Here is a 16,166-nt window from a genome sequence, read left to right as displayed (position 1 = left end):
ACATGCTACAGCGTTGGGATTGCATCATGTCTTCAGATATCACAGACTTAGGTTGCTGCAACACTGTGAAGCATGGAATCAGGTTGACAGATGATACTCCTTTCAAGCAGCCACATCGAAGAATCCCTCCTGGATTATTTGAAGAAGTAAGGGAGCACTTACATGAGATGATAGCATGTGGAGCCATTAGAGAATCTCACAGTCCCTACTCATCTAATGTGGTGTTAGTCCGCAAACAGGATAACAGTCTACGTTTCTGTCTTGACATGAGATTGTTGAATTCAAGAACAGTTCGGGATTCCTACTCAATTCCAAGAATTGATGAAACCTTAGATTGTCTGTCTGGATCGAGATTGTTCTCCAAGTTGGACTTGCGCTCTGGATACTGGCAAGTTGAGCTTGAGGAAAAGGACAAGGAGAAAACTGCATTTTCCGTTGGACCATTAGGTTTTTATGAATGTAATAGAATGCCATTCGGTCTAACCAACGCTCCAGCAACATTTCAAAGGCTCATGGAGAAATGCATGGGAGATTTAAATCTAAGAGAATGTCTCATCTACCTTGATGACATCATCATCTTCTCAAACACATTTGACGAGCACTTGGAAAGACTGGAAGCAGTATTTCAAAGACTCAGAAATAACGGACTGAAGCTAAAACCATCTAAATGTCAGCTTTTCAGAGAAAGGGTGAAGTATCTTGGTCACATTGTATCTGTTAATGGAATCGAGACTGATCCAGAGAAGATTAGTGCTCTGAAGACCTGGCCAGTACCACAGAATACAGAAGATGTTCACAATTCCTAGGATTTACTGGGTACTACAGGATTTTGCCAATATCACTAAGCCACTCAATGATTTGCTCGTAGGACAACCCAAGAAGAAGAGCAGGCGACCTACAAAAGAGATCAACAATTGGATCTGGTCAGGAGAACAGCAAGCAGCATTTGATACTCTCATCCATCATTTAACGCAACCACCGATACTCGCCTATGCTGATTATTCCCTGCCTTTTGAGGTACACACAGATGCAAGTGGAGCTGGACTTGGAGCAGTTCTTTATCAGAAGCAACAAGGACGTTTGAGGGTTGTAACCTATGCCAGTAGAGCTCTACGGAAGAGTGAGAAGAATTACCCAGCTCACAAACTGGAATTCCAGTAACAGACAAGTTCCACGAATATCTCTATGGAAACAAGTTTGAAGTGAAGACGGATAATAATCCTTTGACATATGTCCTCACTACTGCTAAACTTGATGCCACTGGACATCGCTGGCTAGCAGCACTTTCAGCATATGATTTCAATATCATTTATCGCCAGGGAAACAAGAACCAAGATGCAGATGGATTGTCCAGACGGCATAATCATGGAGCTGATTTAACCAAACTGGATGTTCCAAGTGTCAAGGCCATCTGTCAAGTTCACCAGGCGATAGGTACTGGTGCTGAAAGTCTCACCCTTCATGAGGATGCCATATATCCAGAGGAACCATCCCTGCCTTTAGCCTCGAAAGAACACAACTGGAGGAAAGAACAATCACTGGATAAAACACTTGCTCAGCTGATATCACTTTTGAACCTAGGACACAAGCCAACAGCACGCCAACGTTCTCTTGAAGATCAATCCGTCAGGAAACTCCTTCTGGAATGGGACAAGTTTCTTCTAAACAAAGGAGTTCTCTATCGAAGTGTGAACAGTTGTGATGGAGTTGTACATCAAATTGTGTTACCAACCATACACAAGGAAACAGTTCTCAAGGCCATCCATGATAATTCAGGACATCAAGGCAAAGACCGTACTCTCGACTTAATTCGAAACAGGTTCTTCTGGACTGGCATGAATGAAGATGTAGAGAGATACATTCGTAAATGTGGAAACTGCATCAGACGAAAATCACCTGTAACAAGGAAATCAGCTGAGCTAGTCAACATTCAGACAACCCAACCAATAGAACTAGTGTGCATGGACTACTTGCAATTGGAGGAATCAAAAGGAGGATTCGGGAACATTCTTGTGATCACAGATCGTTTTACAAGATATGCTATTGCCATACCAACCAAAAATCAATCCGCAAAGACAACAGCAAGAGTTCTTTTTGATAATTTCCTTTTGCACTATGGATTTCCAGCTAAACTTCACAGCGACCAAGGGAGAAACTTTGTAGGCAATATCATCAAGGAGTTATGTCAACTGACAGGAATTCGGAAGACTCGAACAACACCATATCATCCCCAAGGAAACGGAATGTGTGAGAGATTCAACCAGACTCTTCTGAACATGTTGGGAACCCTTGAAGAAGATAAGAAAAATGACTGGAAGACTTATGTTTCTCCACTGGTTCACGCCTACAATGCCACAAAGCATGAGAGTACAGGATACTCACCTTTCTACCTTATGTTTGGTCGACATCCGCGCTTGCCTGTTGATGCTTTCCTTGGAGTCAAGAAGATTGGTGATGACCACACTACAACGACTGAATATATCAACAAATTGAGAAAGAGATTAAACTTTGCTTATGAAAGTGCATCACGTGAAGCCCAAAGAGCTGGTCGACGTCATAAGAAAAGATATGATGCCAAAGTGCGCGCCTCAACTCTCCAACCTGGTGACCGTGTCCTTGTTCGTCTTGTAGGACTTACTGGGAAACACAAGCTTGCTGATAAGTGGGGACGGGATGTGTTCCAAGTTGTAAACCAACCAAATGAGGACATCCCAGTATTCACCCTGCAACAGGAAGAAATGAAAGAAAGGCAGGGGTGAAGAAATCTATATCCTTGAAGGTGAAAGAATACCAAGAACTCATGGAGCCAGAAGACGAAGATGCCGAGGAAGTATTTGTATTGTTACCAGATCATATTAGTCCACCAGTGTCTCAGGTTACTGGATCCAATGGAACTAACTTTGGTCGAGATCTTGAAGAAAGAACTGAGGCTAATAGAGAGGAATCCATGGAAACAGTAGGAACTGTAATGGAGCTTGAAGACTCATTTCCTGCTGACACGTCTCCTGGACCATCATCTAACAGTTCTCCAACACACTATACTTCCAGCCCTCCTGAACAGTCATCTGCTTCAGCGGAAGAGGAGCCCGGTACAACGTCTGCACATGACGAGGATGTAGTTGCAGACTCCACTGATCATGTGTGAGAACGGAACTCTGATATGGGGAGGCCTACCCGTAACACAGCTCCTCCGTTTTGGCTCAGAAATGGCGATTGGGTAACTGACTACAGTATTCTTGCCAAACCATCTGTTTCCTCTTATAAAGATGTTTTCCTTTCTGAGGATACATCATCGGCCGCTGGTATCCCAGAATCGTTTGAGGTTTTTGTATAGTTGTATTATTAACTTTCAACGTTGTGAGCTCATAATGTGTGTAAGTAGTTGTATAAAGGTTTCACTTTTCTCTGTTTGGATGCTTCAGCACATTTAAATGTTGAGGACAACATTTCTCAAAGGGGGGGGAAGGTGTCGCCGGATATATTTAGGGTTAGTTGCCAAGAGTTATCTCTGTTTCATTTTACGGACGCTTCATCTCTCAATCTTACTCCTCGTTGTCTTACCAGCAGTATCTCGTGCTAATACCTGGGATGTGACGTGGACACTTTCAAATGCCACTTTATGTCACGCCATTGTCGAGGGAAGACATTCTCTCTTCCTCGACTCATCAATTCATGTTGATGTGATTTATATATTTTTACAGGTATGTACCCTTGTCTATCTACTTTCTTTATGGAAATCTAGTCAATAGAATAGGTAACGCGATTGTAGAAACTAAATCATTAATGTTGTAAATTGTGAATAGCATACTCGGTCAAAAGGCATCGCGTTGCACGAGATTACTAATTCAACTAATTCACATCTAACGTGTGCCGCCGAACACATTTATTGCTTCAATTGTAGTATATAAAGTAACAGCGTTTGAAATGCGACTTTATGTCACGCCATTGTCGAGGGAAGACATTCTCTCTTCCTCGACTCATCAATTCATGTTGATGTGTTTATATATTTTTACAGGTAATAAATCCTTTTATACCTCATCCGCACCGCCTCAGTTCCCTCAATTACATCGTTGGCAGAACCCGCGACATGATGTTCGGTTACCCCTCCTAAATCCAGACTGCCAGTGGTATTGTAATAGAGTTTTTTACCAATGTGTTCCATTATTCTTTCATTTATGACGATGCAAGATAGTTAACCCAAGCAGCCCCATGAGTGCAAAACGCCTGTAGTTGTTTGGGTCAGTCTTATCACGCTTCTCATGTAAGAATTCATTGGAATAGAGGTAACTAGAGCTTACTAGACTTGCATTTGTATACATATCTAGATTGTGTTTTTTCATAAAATAAATATATCCCACAGTAATGGTGCACGACTAAGCTCTGTGGGAAGTGACCGCTATTTAAGACATTAAACCGTTTAACCAACTGGTGTACCAACAATATATTGATTTTAAAAGTTCGTTCCTTATATTATCTTCGCCTGGACTTTTGTTTGTTTTGAACTGTTTTATAGAAGTGAGAATTTCATTAGCTGTTATTGTTTTTTTAAGACTGTCACATGTATGCATATCTCTTTTTTTAGTGTTGTAAATATTCCTGAAGTGGTTTGTTAGCGCCTCAGGTTCTGGATAAATAAATCCTAAGTTTATTTGATAGTTTCCTGTTTTTATAAGGTTTCCAGTTAATCCAGCTGAGTGTGCGTATATACACGTTGTTTTCTTCTGAGTAACTTTCATATTTTTTTTATTTATTGATATTGATATATTGATTTCTTATTTTTTTACCTCCATATTAAGTTTTGCCTCTTTACATTCAACATCATACCATTGGGGTTGGCGTTTTTGGTTCTTTTGATTTATTTTTGCAAGGTTTTGTTGATTATTTGTTGACGGTTCGTAAAATATCAGAGAAGGCACCAACGAGTGCTTCACATTCAGAATTATCTTGTTGGCTGGAGGTTAACATAAAATTGTTTATGACAGTTTTAATATTTAAGCTAGAAGTAGCATGTTCAACACATATGTATTTAGTAAAGGTTACATTTGTGGCCTTATGAAAAATATGCCAATTATATGAAAGCATATATTTAAAACACTAAATGCAGCATAAGACATATAGATATTATGATCATCAGCCAAGAAGGAACCTTGAGATAACATTAATTGTCGATTTTAAAGACACAATCCTATTTCTGGTCAAGGTGATATGAACATTTACATGGTCAAAAAGTCTTAAAATTAGCAACATTCACCCACTGCTCACAAATTTGAAATGTTAAATAAAAGAAATAATGGAAACTTAAAATTTCCTTTGTATTGATGATAATAAATGACATTTCAATCTTGTGCGCCGAGTCTAAATGCAGTGGGTCAATATTCCTAATTATAAGAGGTTTCTGACTCTATCATGTCTATTACATATTTTTGTATCGGGGAACATGATGCACAATCAACCAAGTCACCAAGCATGCCCGGTCAATCGATAGTCGCCTCACACGACAAGCGTAGCTGGTATATTCTGAGCTATGTCCACCATTGACATACACACTGCACTGTCCATAGATCATCATGAGTTTAGGCCAGCTAAGGACCGATCATTTGATACACTGATGAAAAAAAGAAACCGACTGCCACAAAAATTACATTGCTGCAAGGTGTTTGTTTTGTTTTTGTTTTCTAAAATCAGGCTCTCGGTTTTAATTCAAAAAAATAATATCTTGTTTTATAGCTGTAGCTGAGAAAAATATCTAATCTCGATACAAAATGGTCAACATCCATCTTGGATATGTTACTTCTCAGCATGTTTCTATGCTGACATTGCATCTACAGCCTTCTGAAGTAAGTATAATATAATACATCCGATATAAACCTCTGTCGTTGTCTATCGTTGAACACTCTCCGTCGCTTTCGATCCTGAACGATGTTTATATTATATCCGATATATATCTTACAGGAAACAAGTATAATCAGTGATTAAGTCTAATGACTGTAAATTTCAGTGATTATGTCTAATAAGTGATTCACTCGGTGGTTATGTCTAATTACTGAAATCTTCAGTCATTAGACATAATCACTGAAATGAACCAAGGGATTTTATACTTGTTTACTGAGGCATATCCCTGCCTTTTTATAATAACTTGTGAGAAGGCTTCAGATACCTTACACAAAAATCACAGAAATAAGCTTAAACAGTTCAATCATTTATTTCATAAAATGGTATGACGTGAATGGTATGACAAATAGCAGTCAGATGGACACTCAGGAATGTTTGTTTGCACATGAAAGACTTGAATGACATCTAGAATTACATTGCATCTTGGCCTTAAAACATTTGGAGTGATTGGTCTGACACCGTTTAGTTCCAACACAATTACACCTTACAAAGCCTTGACCACCACAGACTGAGTCAAGTTGAACCGCTTGACGCAAAGAGAGTGTTCGATCGGTATTGAAATCGTCAGCATTATACAGTTTGGTGACACATACATCAAACTGGTTACGGGAATATTTCCCATTTAGCACACCACCCTTGACTGCAATTGTGAACATGTCATTGTCACTACACTCAATAACTACACCAATTATGTTACGTGGATCACCTCTTCCTCTGTCGACATAGGAACAGTTACATTGTCTCCAACACTTACAGGCCCCAAAACACGTTTGCAGCGTTTCACCATGCGCTGGGCTTGTTCTACTTGTGCTTCTCTGGCTCTTTTTCTGTTCTGCATGATGCTGTTAAGTTGTGCTGCTACTTGATCTTACTGGGAGGCAGGCGGTGTTTGAGTAGATACTTCTGACGCGTCACTGGATGATGGAGCGGGCTCTTCTAATGACTTGTCAGCATTGGAAACAGGAGATTCAATGGCCGAAAGTAGATCATCTTCTGACTGCAGTCGCTGAAGAACTTCATGTGGGAGGGTTGAAGATGCAAGGCCAGTCCGAGCATCAGATCCGAAGAGAGCTGCAAATGGTGAGGTTTTGATACCACTGTGGAGACTTGAATTCTTCTGAAACTGGACGAACGTAAGTCCTACAGTCCAATCACTGGTGTCATTGTCTCCAAGCCAAGCAACTAGAATGTCTTTAATGTCACAGTTCGCCCTCTCTACATAACCTTGGCTTTGGTTATGTCGAGGCTTTCCGTGCACGATCACCAATGAGGGCCACATAAGTTTCAATTCAGTTACAACCTGTGCTGTAAATTCAGATGAAGCCTTCTCACAAGTTATTATAAAAAGGCAGGGATATGCTTTCAGTAAACAAGTATAAAATCCCTTGGTTCATTTCAGTGATTATGTCTAATGACTGAAGATTTCCGAGCCACCGAGTGCATCAGTTATTAGACATAATCACTGAAATTTCCAGTTATTAGACTTAATCACTGATTATACTTGTTTCCTGTAACATATACACACACGTCTTTCATCCTGAATGTTTCTTATGTTTATATTAGGTCGGATGCACGCACACACACGCACACACACAACCTTTCATTCTGAGTGATGTATGTTGTATGTGTGATGTACACACTTCCCCGTATTTCACAATGATATACATGTATATAACATATCCGATACACACCACACCCACCCACAGATATGTCGAATTGCTGTATATGATATATTTGGCACTTGTATACCGTATACAACCTAAAGCTATCGTTTTGCTCGAAAAGAATTTTATTCAGAACAGTATAATTATATGAAGCGGCATTCATTCTGTACAATCCAGACGCTTTATTAATATAAAACAATTTCATCTGATGTAGTTTTCGTCTAAATTCTGTCGTGCGGTACCATTAAACCCTATTTAAAGAAACAGAAAGAGCCTGTTTAAATGCAGAAGCAAGTGAAATAATTGTTTTGAAAAATTATATAAATAAGATTTATCCTATCTATTCATATGTGGTTTATAAGGATTGGCTTCAGCACAGTGATATTAAATAAATTAGTGACGATAAAATGTTTTGCATTTCTAAACATATGGTTGGATTGGAGGAGACCGCACCTTCAATTGAGCCACGAACAACAGATTTTGAAGAATTGTTTACAGTTTCAAACAAACAAAAACTACTTCATATGCCGCTATACCGGGCCTCGAAAAGCGATAAAGTTCTGTTCTGTTCTGCGCAAAATACTCGCCGCACCATGGCACGGCCAGCTCAAGGCCACATACCTCACCACAAAGCCCCTACAATATCCGAGTTCAACCACGCTTTAAACAGCAAAACTATGCCGTCTACCCCTGGCAGAAAATGAAACCTACATTGCCTCCACTTCACTTCAATTCATTATTGACTTTAAGCTTCTCAGCTATCTCACATTACACAAAAAAACAACTTCTATTGAAACATACTCTGTGACAACGGGAGCATACCAATAACATGGAAATAAACTTAATGCGTGAACTTAAATATAAATTACTTAACACACAGCATACCAAAAAGGCGGGGAATATCGACAACATTGTCATATTCATCAATGCACATTAAGTTAAGTTGCGAAAATTCAATGTCAACATCACCCATGTCAGGATTAATCCACATTAATCCAAAAACATATCTCAAAATAAGTGTTTTTCAACATTCTTTCCCTCTTCTGCTGATACATATCGATACACTATACGAATTTTATATAAAAAGGGTACTATCTCAAAGCAACGTTCTCTGGTATTTTACATTTTTACTATATTGATTTACTTTATACAGTTTCTGTTGATCTCGCGGATTGTGCAACTTCGGTGGGCTTTCGACAACGTGTAGAATTTCCGGAAAAAAGGTATGTCATGAACATTTACAAAGTTAGGTGAGGTATGAAATCCCCAGAGTTCCATACACCATGAGAGATGAGATGAGGTGGGGTGAAGTATGAAATCCCCAGAGTTCCATACACCATGAGAGATGAGATGAGGTGGGGTGAGGTATGAAATCCCCAGAGTTCCATACACCATGAGAGATGAGATGAGGTGGGGTGAGGTATGAAATCCCCAGAGTTCCATACACCATGAGAGATGAGATGAGGTGGGGTGAGGTATGAAATCCCCAGAGTTCCAAACAACATGAGAGACGAGATGAGGTGGGGGTGAGGTATGAAATCCCCAGATCTCCATACACCATAAGAGATGAGATGAGGTGGGGTGAGGTATGAAATCCACAGAGCTCCATACAACATGAGAGATGAGATGAGGTGGGGTGAGGTATGAAATCCCCAGAGTTCCATACACCATGAGAGATGAGATGAGGTGGGGTGAGGTATGAAATCCACAGAGTTCCATACACCATAAGAGATGAGATGAGGTGGGGTGAGGTATGAAATCCCCAGATCTCCATACACCATGAGAGATGAGATGAGGTGGGGTGAGGTATGAAATCCACAGAGCTCCATACACCATGAGAGATGAGATGAGGTGGGGTGAAGTATGAAATCCCCAGAGTTCCATACACCATGAGAGATGAGATGAGGTGGGGTGAGGTATGAAATCCCCAGAGTTCCATACAACATGAGAGATGAGATGAGGTGGGGTGAGGTATGAAATCCACAGAGCTCCATACAACATGAGAGATGAGATGAGGTGGGGTGAGGTATGAAATCCCCAGAGTTCCATACACCATGAGAGATGAGATGAGGTGGGGTGAGGTATGAAATCCACAGAGTTCCATACACCATAAGAGATGAGATGAGGTGGGGTGAGGTATGAAATCCCCAGATCTCCATACACCATGAGAGATGAGATGAGGTGGGGTGAGGTATGAAATCCACAGAGCTCCATACACCATGAGAGATGAGATGAGGTGGGGTGAAGTATGAAATCCCCAGAGTTCCATACACCATGAGAGATGAGATGAGGTGGGGTGAGGTATGAAATCCCCAGAGTTCCATACAACATGAGAGATGAGATGAGGTGGGGTGAGGTATGAAATCCCCAGATCTCCATACACCATGAGAGATGAGATGAGGTGGGGTGAGGTATGAAATCCCCAGAGTTCCATACAACATGAGAGATGAGATGAGGTGGGGTGAGGTATGAAATCCCCAGAGTTCCATACACCATGAGAGATGAGATGAGGTGGGGTGAGGTATGAAATCCCCAGAGTTCCATACAACATGAGAGATGAGATGAGGTGGGGTGAGGTGAAACGGGTTTAAGGTCGCATCCAAGATTGTTTCACTAACAATGCGACGTAAATCCACGTGCGTTTGTGTCTTCATGTATTTATCCGGACTTATGCCGGTTTAAATAGTGCTATCCCACTGAGATACCATGCCAAAGTTTAACATGGCTCTCCGACTCAGACACATTATCCCGACTCGATGCAGCCAGTCCTTGCTATGTCTCACTGATGGCGGTTGAAGCCAGCGTAACAGCAGGTACCATTTTTAACGTGTTTGAGTATGGCGGGACCAGAAGATCGAACCACCGACCTCCCGCTGTCCGGGTACAACACGAGCGGAGGATGACATCAAATATATATAATCAAACACATATGGACAAAATAGTTAAATTCATGATAGGAAATAACATTTCCCTATTGACTTGTTATTGTTTTCTGTGTAACATACCATAACCCTGACCTGAAAAGTGCACATCTAAATACTGGTAACTTCATAATTTGAAGATGCCCATTTGTATAGAAAATAGTTAATACTTTTTTAGTCAAAGGATGACAGTTTTCTGATTGCTGTATCTCGTAATAATAGCATTCGTGGAAATAATGTTACTACTACTACTTACTTATAGCTGCCCTCTGCTGTGGAAGATGTGTGTGCTCCATCCCCCGTTCCCAGTGTACATGTCACATGCATGAGTGAGTGAGTGAGTGAGTTAAATTTTAAGTCACATCGGCAATATTTCAGCCATATCGTGACGTCACTTGCATGAAAACGAGGCCGATAACACAATATATATATACCAGCTCATGCGCAGTTTAGATTTTACGAACTGGGGAGGCGGACATTTCACCAAGGGTAGCTGTAAACAGGTTAGTTCTCATGAACATGAAACATTGTTAGATGAAACATTGTACATGTGGTGGGCGGTGTGTGTGTGTTAGTGTGTGTGATTGTGTGTGTGATTGTGAGTGTGTGTGTGTGTGTGTGTGTGTGTGTGTGTGTGTGTGTGTGTGTGTGTGTGTGTGTGTGTGTGTGTGTGTGTGTGTGGTCAAACCTTGTATACGTGTGTATATACGTCAACAAACTCAATCTACTATTATCATACCTATGTGGTATGCACTTTAGATGCACATTTCATTTCATATTTAGTAGACTTGTGTGGAGACCTTTACCTGAAGTCATTTTTCAACGTCTTTTGGGGCTTAATGAGGTTATGTTTTCTGTGATTGACCCAACTTGTTCTTGAAGACAATGAGGTCAATTCTGTAATGATGTATTAATATTGACATAGATCTTATATTCAACACACAAAGATATTCAACAGGTTTGCTGGGAATATGTAGATAGGTTTTTGAGCGCTGTCGTACCGTCGTGTTGACATTACTGTTATTTACTTACAAAGCCATAATACATGCTTCAATATGTGCTGAACAGCAAACGAATGTACATGTATCACCTGACTACCCTTTTCAACTGTCATTTATGTTTCCATTATCAGGGCAACAACCTATTCCGATCTATATATTAAATAACATTGTATAACGTTTGACACAAATGTATGTACACAAAAGAGGACTTCTTCAACATCAACGTCCTTAAAAATATGTTGCCAGTATGTCCAAGGTTGCAGCCAGCCCAGCCACATACAGGAGCATGGAGAAGTATGGAAGGAGCGACACGGGTAAGTTGGAATACGTGTTTAGTATAGTCGAACCGTATACACGTACTCCCATTGAGCACTTATAAATGATTAAGAACAGGAACAAACCATGGTAATGTTTGATTCACTTCATGCCCGATTTAGGAACTGATCGACTTTTAAGTATCGTTAATGAAGTTATCAGATGTATTCATATAAACGACTATAGGACCTGGTTCATTTTACTGTGAGATCTGTCGGACATATAACAATGATTTTTGCATAGTGTGGCAAAAGTGTGTCAAAATAGCTGATTTTAGATGTTTATAGAAAGCGTTTTTTCTAATATTTCAAAAAGAGCAATTTTTCTATCCAAACTTTTTATTTAGATATAGATACAAAAAAAACCAGGAAAAGTATGTGCAAATTCACCCTCTGTCTCGGATTTACAATATATATTTCTTCTCCCTTTAAGTTAGAAAGAATAAATCGGCCTTGTGAATTTGTCATCTCAGAAGTTCAAATTTATAGAGATTATACGGAAATGGGCTAGATATCCAACATTTCAACGTGTCTGATACTTTTCATACCAATGAATCAAAATTAACTCATAGTCTGTATCTTTATTATTTGACGTTTTCAGTGGCCTTAAGAGGCATTAGACACGTCCCGTCCTCTAAGCTAACTCTGTGATGATAGTAAAAGAGCCATACGTCTTTGATTGCAGCCACAGCTTCTGACAGATGCTCAGTTTCACATACGTGTCTTTACCAAAACACAAGTAGTGTTACTTCCTGTGCTCGGGAATTATTGTCCTGATATCGAGTCACCACACATTTTTCATCAAAGGTTGATGCCATATTAATGTCACCCTTTTGCTGAAAAAATCATTCGATAGTTGCAACACACGCCTCCTAGTATAACGAGAGGCCAATGTAACATTCAGCATTTATCTTGCAGAGAACACACTGAGAGCAAATACTATCATCATCCCGAGAAGCAGTAACGCCGAAAGTCTAGAAGATGAATTCTTCCAATATATGATACGATACAGAGCGAAGGGATCAAAGTTAAAAAGGATTTCCCCTTCCTCGTCATATATCAAGCTTCATCTCGCATTAAAGATGAAGAGGAACTCATTGTTGACACATTAAGGGGTAGGTGATTCTATTCAAATATATCGGTTGTATGTAGGCGTGCACCTATAACAAGGAGAATAAACCAGTATTGATGTATGGAGAAGGAGAACTAAATATATTCAGAAAGAGTTGACATATTTATTTCAAAACAGCCTTAAAGTGTTCATGTTGGGTGCTGATTGCGTTATTTCAAACATTTTGACTCCTATTCGAGAGAAATAGAAACTGTTTATAAAGTAGATCACAAATATAGATTCTGTCATATTTCACCCTCAGGTTTGCCTTCAGCAATTCTTATCATTGCATCAGTCGGAAAAGATTCTGAAGTAAGCATCGACCTTCCAAGCGACTTGAATTCTACCGTCAAACAAAAACTAAGACTGTTCATCAAAAATGGACACATTCTCCCCAATGATATGGACAATGAATATATGTTTCACCGCGTGTTGTTGCATTGCTGTCACCAGGAGCCTGACTGTCGGGAGTATTTGAAAAAACACTGGAAGAAAATCGCTATTGCTGGCGGTGTCACGTGTTTGCTTATTATAATAGTGACACTTTCGGTACGTTTTGCTTCAAACAAATATTGATTTGGGGACCATCAGGAGATATTCTGAGGTGAGGGGGACTGCCGTTTTTAGGTTTTTAGAACAATTTGTGCCAGCTCGAAGCAGTGTCGTCATGTGCACTGGACATGTCGTATGTCCGGTAAAATGCCCTGTCCCCTCCACGACTGTTTAATGGCGGATCCCTTAACTGACACGGCCACTTAAAGGGGCTGTATACTTATTGTCTTCACGGAGCAGATGATCTCATTTATGTGCAAATAGGTTTTACAATCGCCTCCCAAAGATAACCCTGGAAACTATGTATATGGTGTTTATCCTACCTATTCGAATACTGTAGTTATATTTGTATAACTGTACAAAACAACAATGTGTCATCCTGGAAAATGTAGAAGCGTTACGGAAGAGTATATGGTGCAGTTCCTGGAACACGTTATGATAGAATTTACTATGAACTAATCCAACTTCCTCAAGTGAGAGAAGAAATCGCTTTACATTGCCAACCTCCAAAATGTTGAAGCCTATATTACCCGATTATTTATGCAAACTTTTATCGCCAACAGTCGCAGAACCAAATCGTTATACATTGCTGGATGATTTTAGTTTCTTACCTTAAACTATGTCTTGAAAAGACAAAAATCCGTTAGAATTCACTGTGATGCGGAAACTTAAGTGCCTAATTCAGTCAACTGACTGTAAAATCTGATCGTGTTAACAATGAACCGCAAAGTGGTTTTGATAACTAAACCAATTTCCTTAAATGAAATTCGATTGAGTGAGTCGATTTAAATTGCCAACCGTTTCCAAAATGTTGCACCATCTCCTTCCTGCGCCACCGAAAGTGCACTTCATTACTTCTTCACTGTGCTCATTATGATATTGTTAGAAATACAATGCATGTACAATTTTACTCATGGATATACTTAGAAATTGTAAACTATTTAAGCGGTAATGTTTCTAATATTAGTATATTTAAATGCATTTCAGAAGCTGTAGTAACAATGAAGACAGAGTTCACATGGATTTCAACTTTTTGCTTCCAGTGCGAGGTTACAGTGCATACGCTATTACCTTTATCAAGCAGGTGGATAAAGCAACCAGCCTCTTTACCGAAAAGTCGCATTGTGAGAAAGTGAAATCCGCAAGTCAACTAGGTCTTCATGTTAATGCTTCCTAATGGTGTTTATACATTATGTTATTTGCCAATTTGCATTCTGTAACCAGGTTTGCTAATTCTTTTGTTGTTGGAGTGACTGAGTATGATCTTACGCCGCGTTCAGCTATATTCCAGGAATATCACGGCTGGGAACAGCAGAAATGGGCTTCACATATTGTGGATAAGCGTACCCAGGTCCTCGGCGTGACGAGCGTAGCGATCGTTTTAACCACCGGCTACCCCACCCCCCTTTCAGTTGATGGAGCAGAATTAATAGCAGCATGACGTGCTTGTTTACCAACCCAGTTCTCCTTCTAAAACCGACTGGCATTGTGTTTGTTTGTGTAATGGTTTGAATAAATCATGTAAGGCACGAAGGACACTGTATGCGTGCCCATTTTAGGTCTAATCAAGATAGCTTGCAACAGACAGACAATAAATTACAACATTACCCGCTGTTTCCAAGCTACGCTTATTTAGTTTTAGAAACATGACACGAAACTTGAACCGGTAACTGAATACCTAACCTATGACAAATGCATGTGCTGTGATAAATAAACCACCAATAGACTCGTTCCCGGTGACTTGTATCGATGGGGAAGTCAGTCACATCTGGCTGGCTGAAGTGGGATTGCACTTCAGGAATGTCACCATGACATGTATCATGTGTTGGATAATAGACAAAGAATTGATTTCGCGCACGCTGCTGACCCGTTGTTATGACAACAGCTGTAGACACTTTGTAGTCAGGGCACATGAAACATGGACATGTAATAAACTAGCTAATGCCTATATTTTGTGTCATTAATATCATATTATTATTAGATGTTTTATTGTACTAAAGGCCTCCGGCCCATATACAAATCAAGAGTACAATGAGATAATATCGGTGAGTACAACACACACACACACACACACACACACACACACACACACACACACACACACACACACACACACACACACACACACACACACACACACACACACACACACACACACACACACACACACACACACACACACAAACACACACACACACACACACAATCACACACAATCACTCACACACACACAATCACTCACACACACACAATCACACACACACCACCCACCACCCACCACATGTACAATGTCGACACTGGAAACTCCGATCACTACATGTATGTATGGGCTGGAAACTCCGATCACTACATGTATGTATGTATGTATGTATGAGCTGGAAACTCCGATCACTACATGTATGTATGGGCTGGAAACTCCGATCACTACATTTATGTATGTATGAGCTGGAAACTCCGCTCACTACATTTATGTATGAGCTGGAAACTCCGATCACTACATGTATGTATGTATGGGCTGGGCTGGAAATTCCGATCACTACATGTATGTATGTATGAGCTGGAAACTCCGCTCGCTACATGTATGTATGTATGAGCTGAAAACTCCGATCACTACATGTATGTATGAGCTGAAAACTCCAATCACTACATGTATGTATGAGCTGAAAACTCCGATCACTACATGTATGTATGAGCTGAAAACTCCAATTACT

At 40.1% G+C, this 16,166-nt stretch overlaps 2 pseudogenes; one reads left to right on the top strand and one right to left on the bottom strand.

Moving 5' to 3' along the window:
- The first annotated feature begins 3,958 nt into the window (after nucleotides 1-3,958).
- LOC139463774 (uncharacterized) lies at nucleotides 3,959-15,393 on the top strand (annotated as a pseudogene).
- Nucleotides 6,258-7,171, bottom strand: LOC139464138 (uncharacterized; annotated as a pseudogene).
- Nucleotides 15,394-16,166: the final 773 nt, after the last annotated feature.

Source organism: Haliotis cracherodii, unplaced genomic scaffold, assembly GCF_022045235.1.
Source record: "Haliotis cracherodii isolate W230 unplaced genomic scaffold, xgHalCrac1.p SCAF_16, whole genome shotgun sequence".
Lineage (NCBI taxonomy): Eukaryota > Metazoa > Mollusca > Gastropoda > Lepetellida > Haliotidae > Haliotis > Haliotis cracherodii.
Note: the sequence above shows the minus strand (reverse complement) of the source record. Positions and strands in the feature narration are given on the sequence as shown.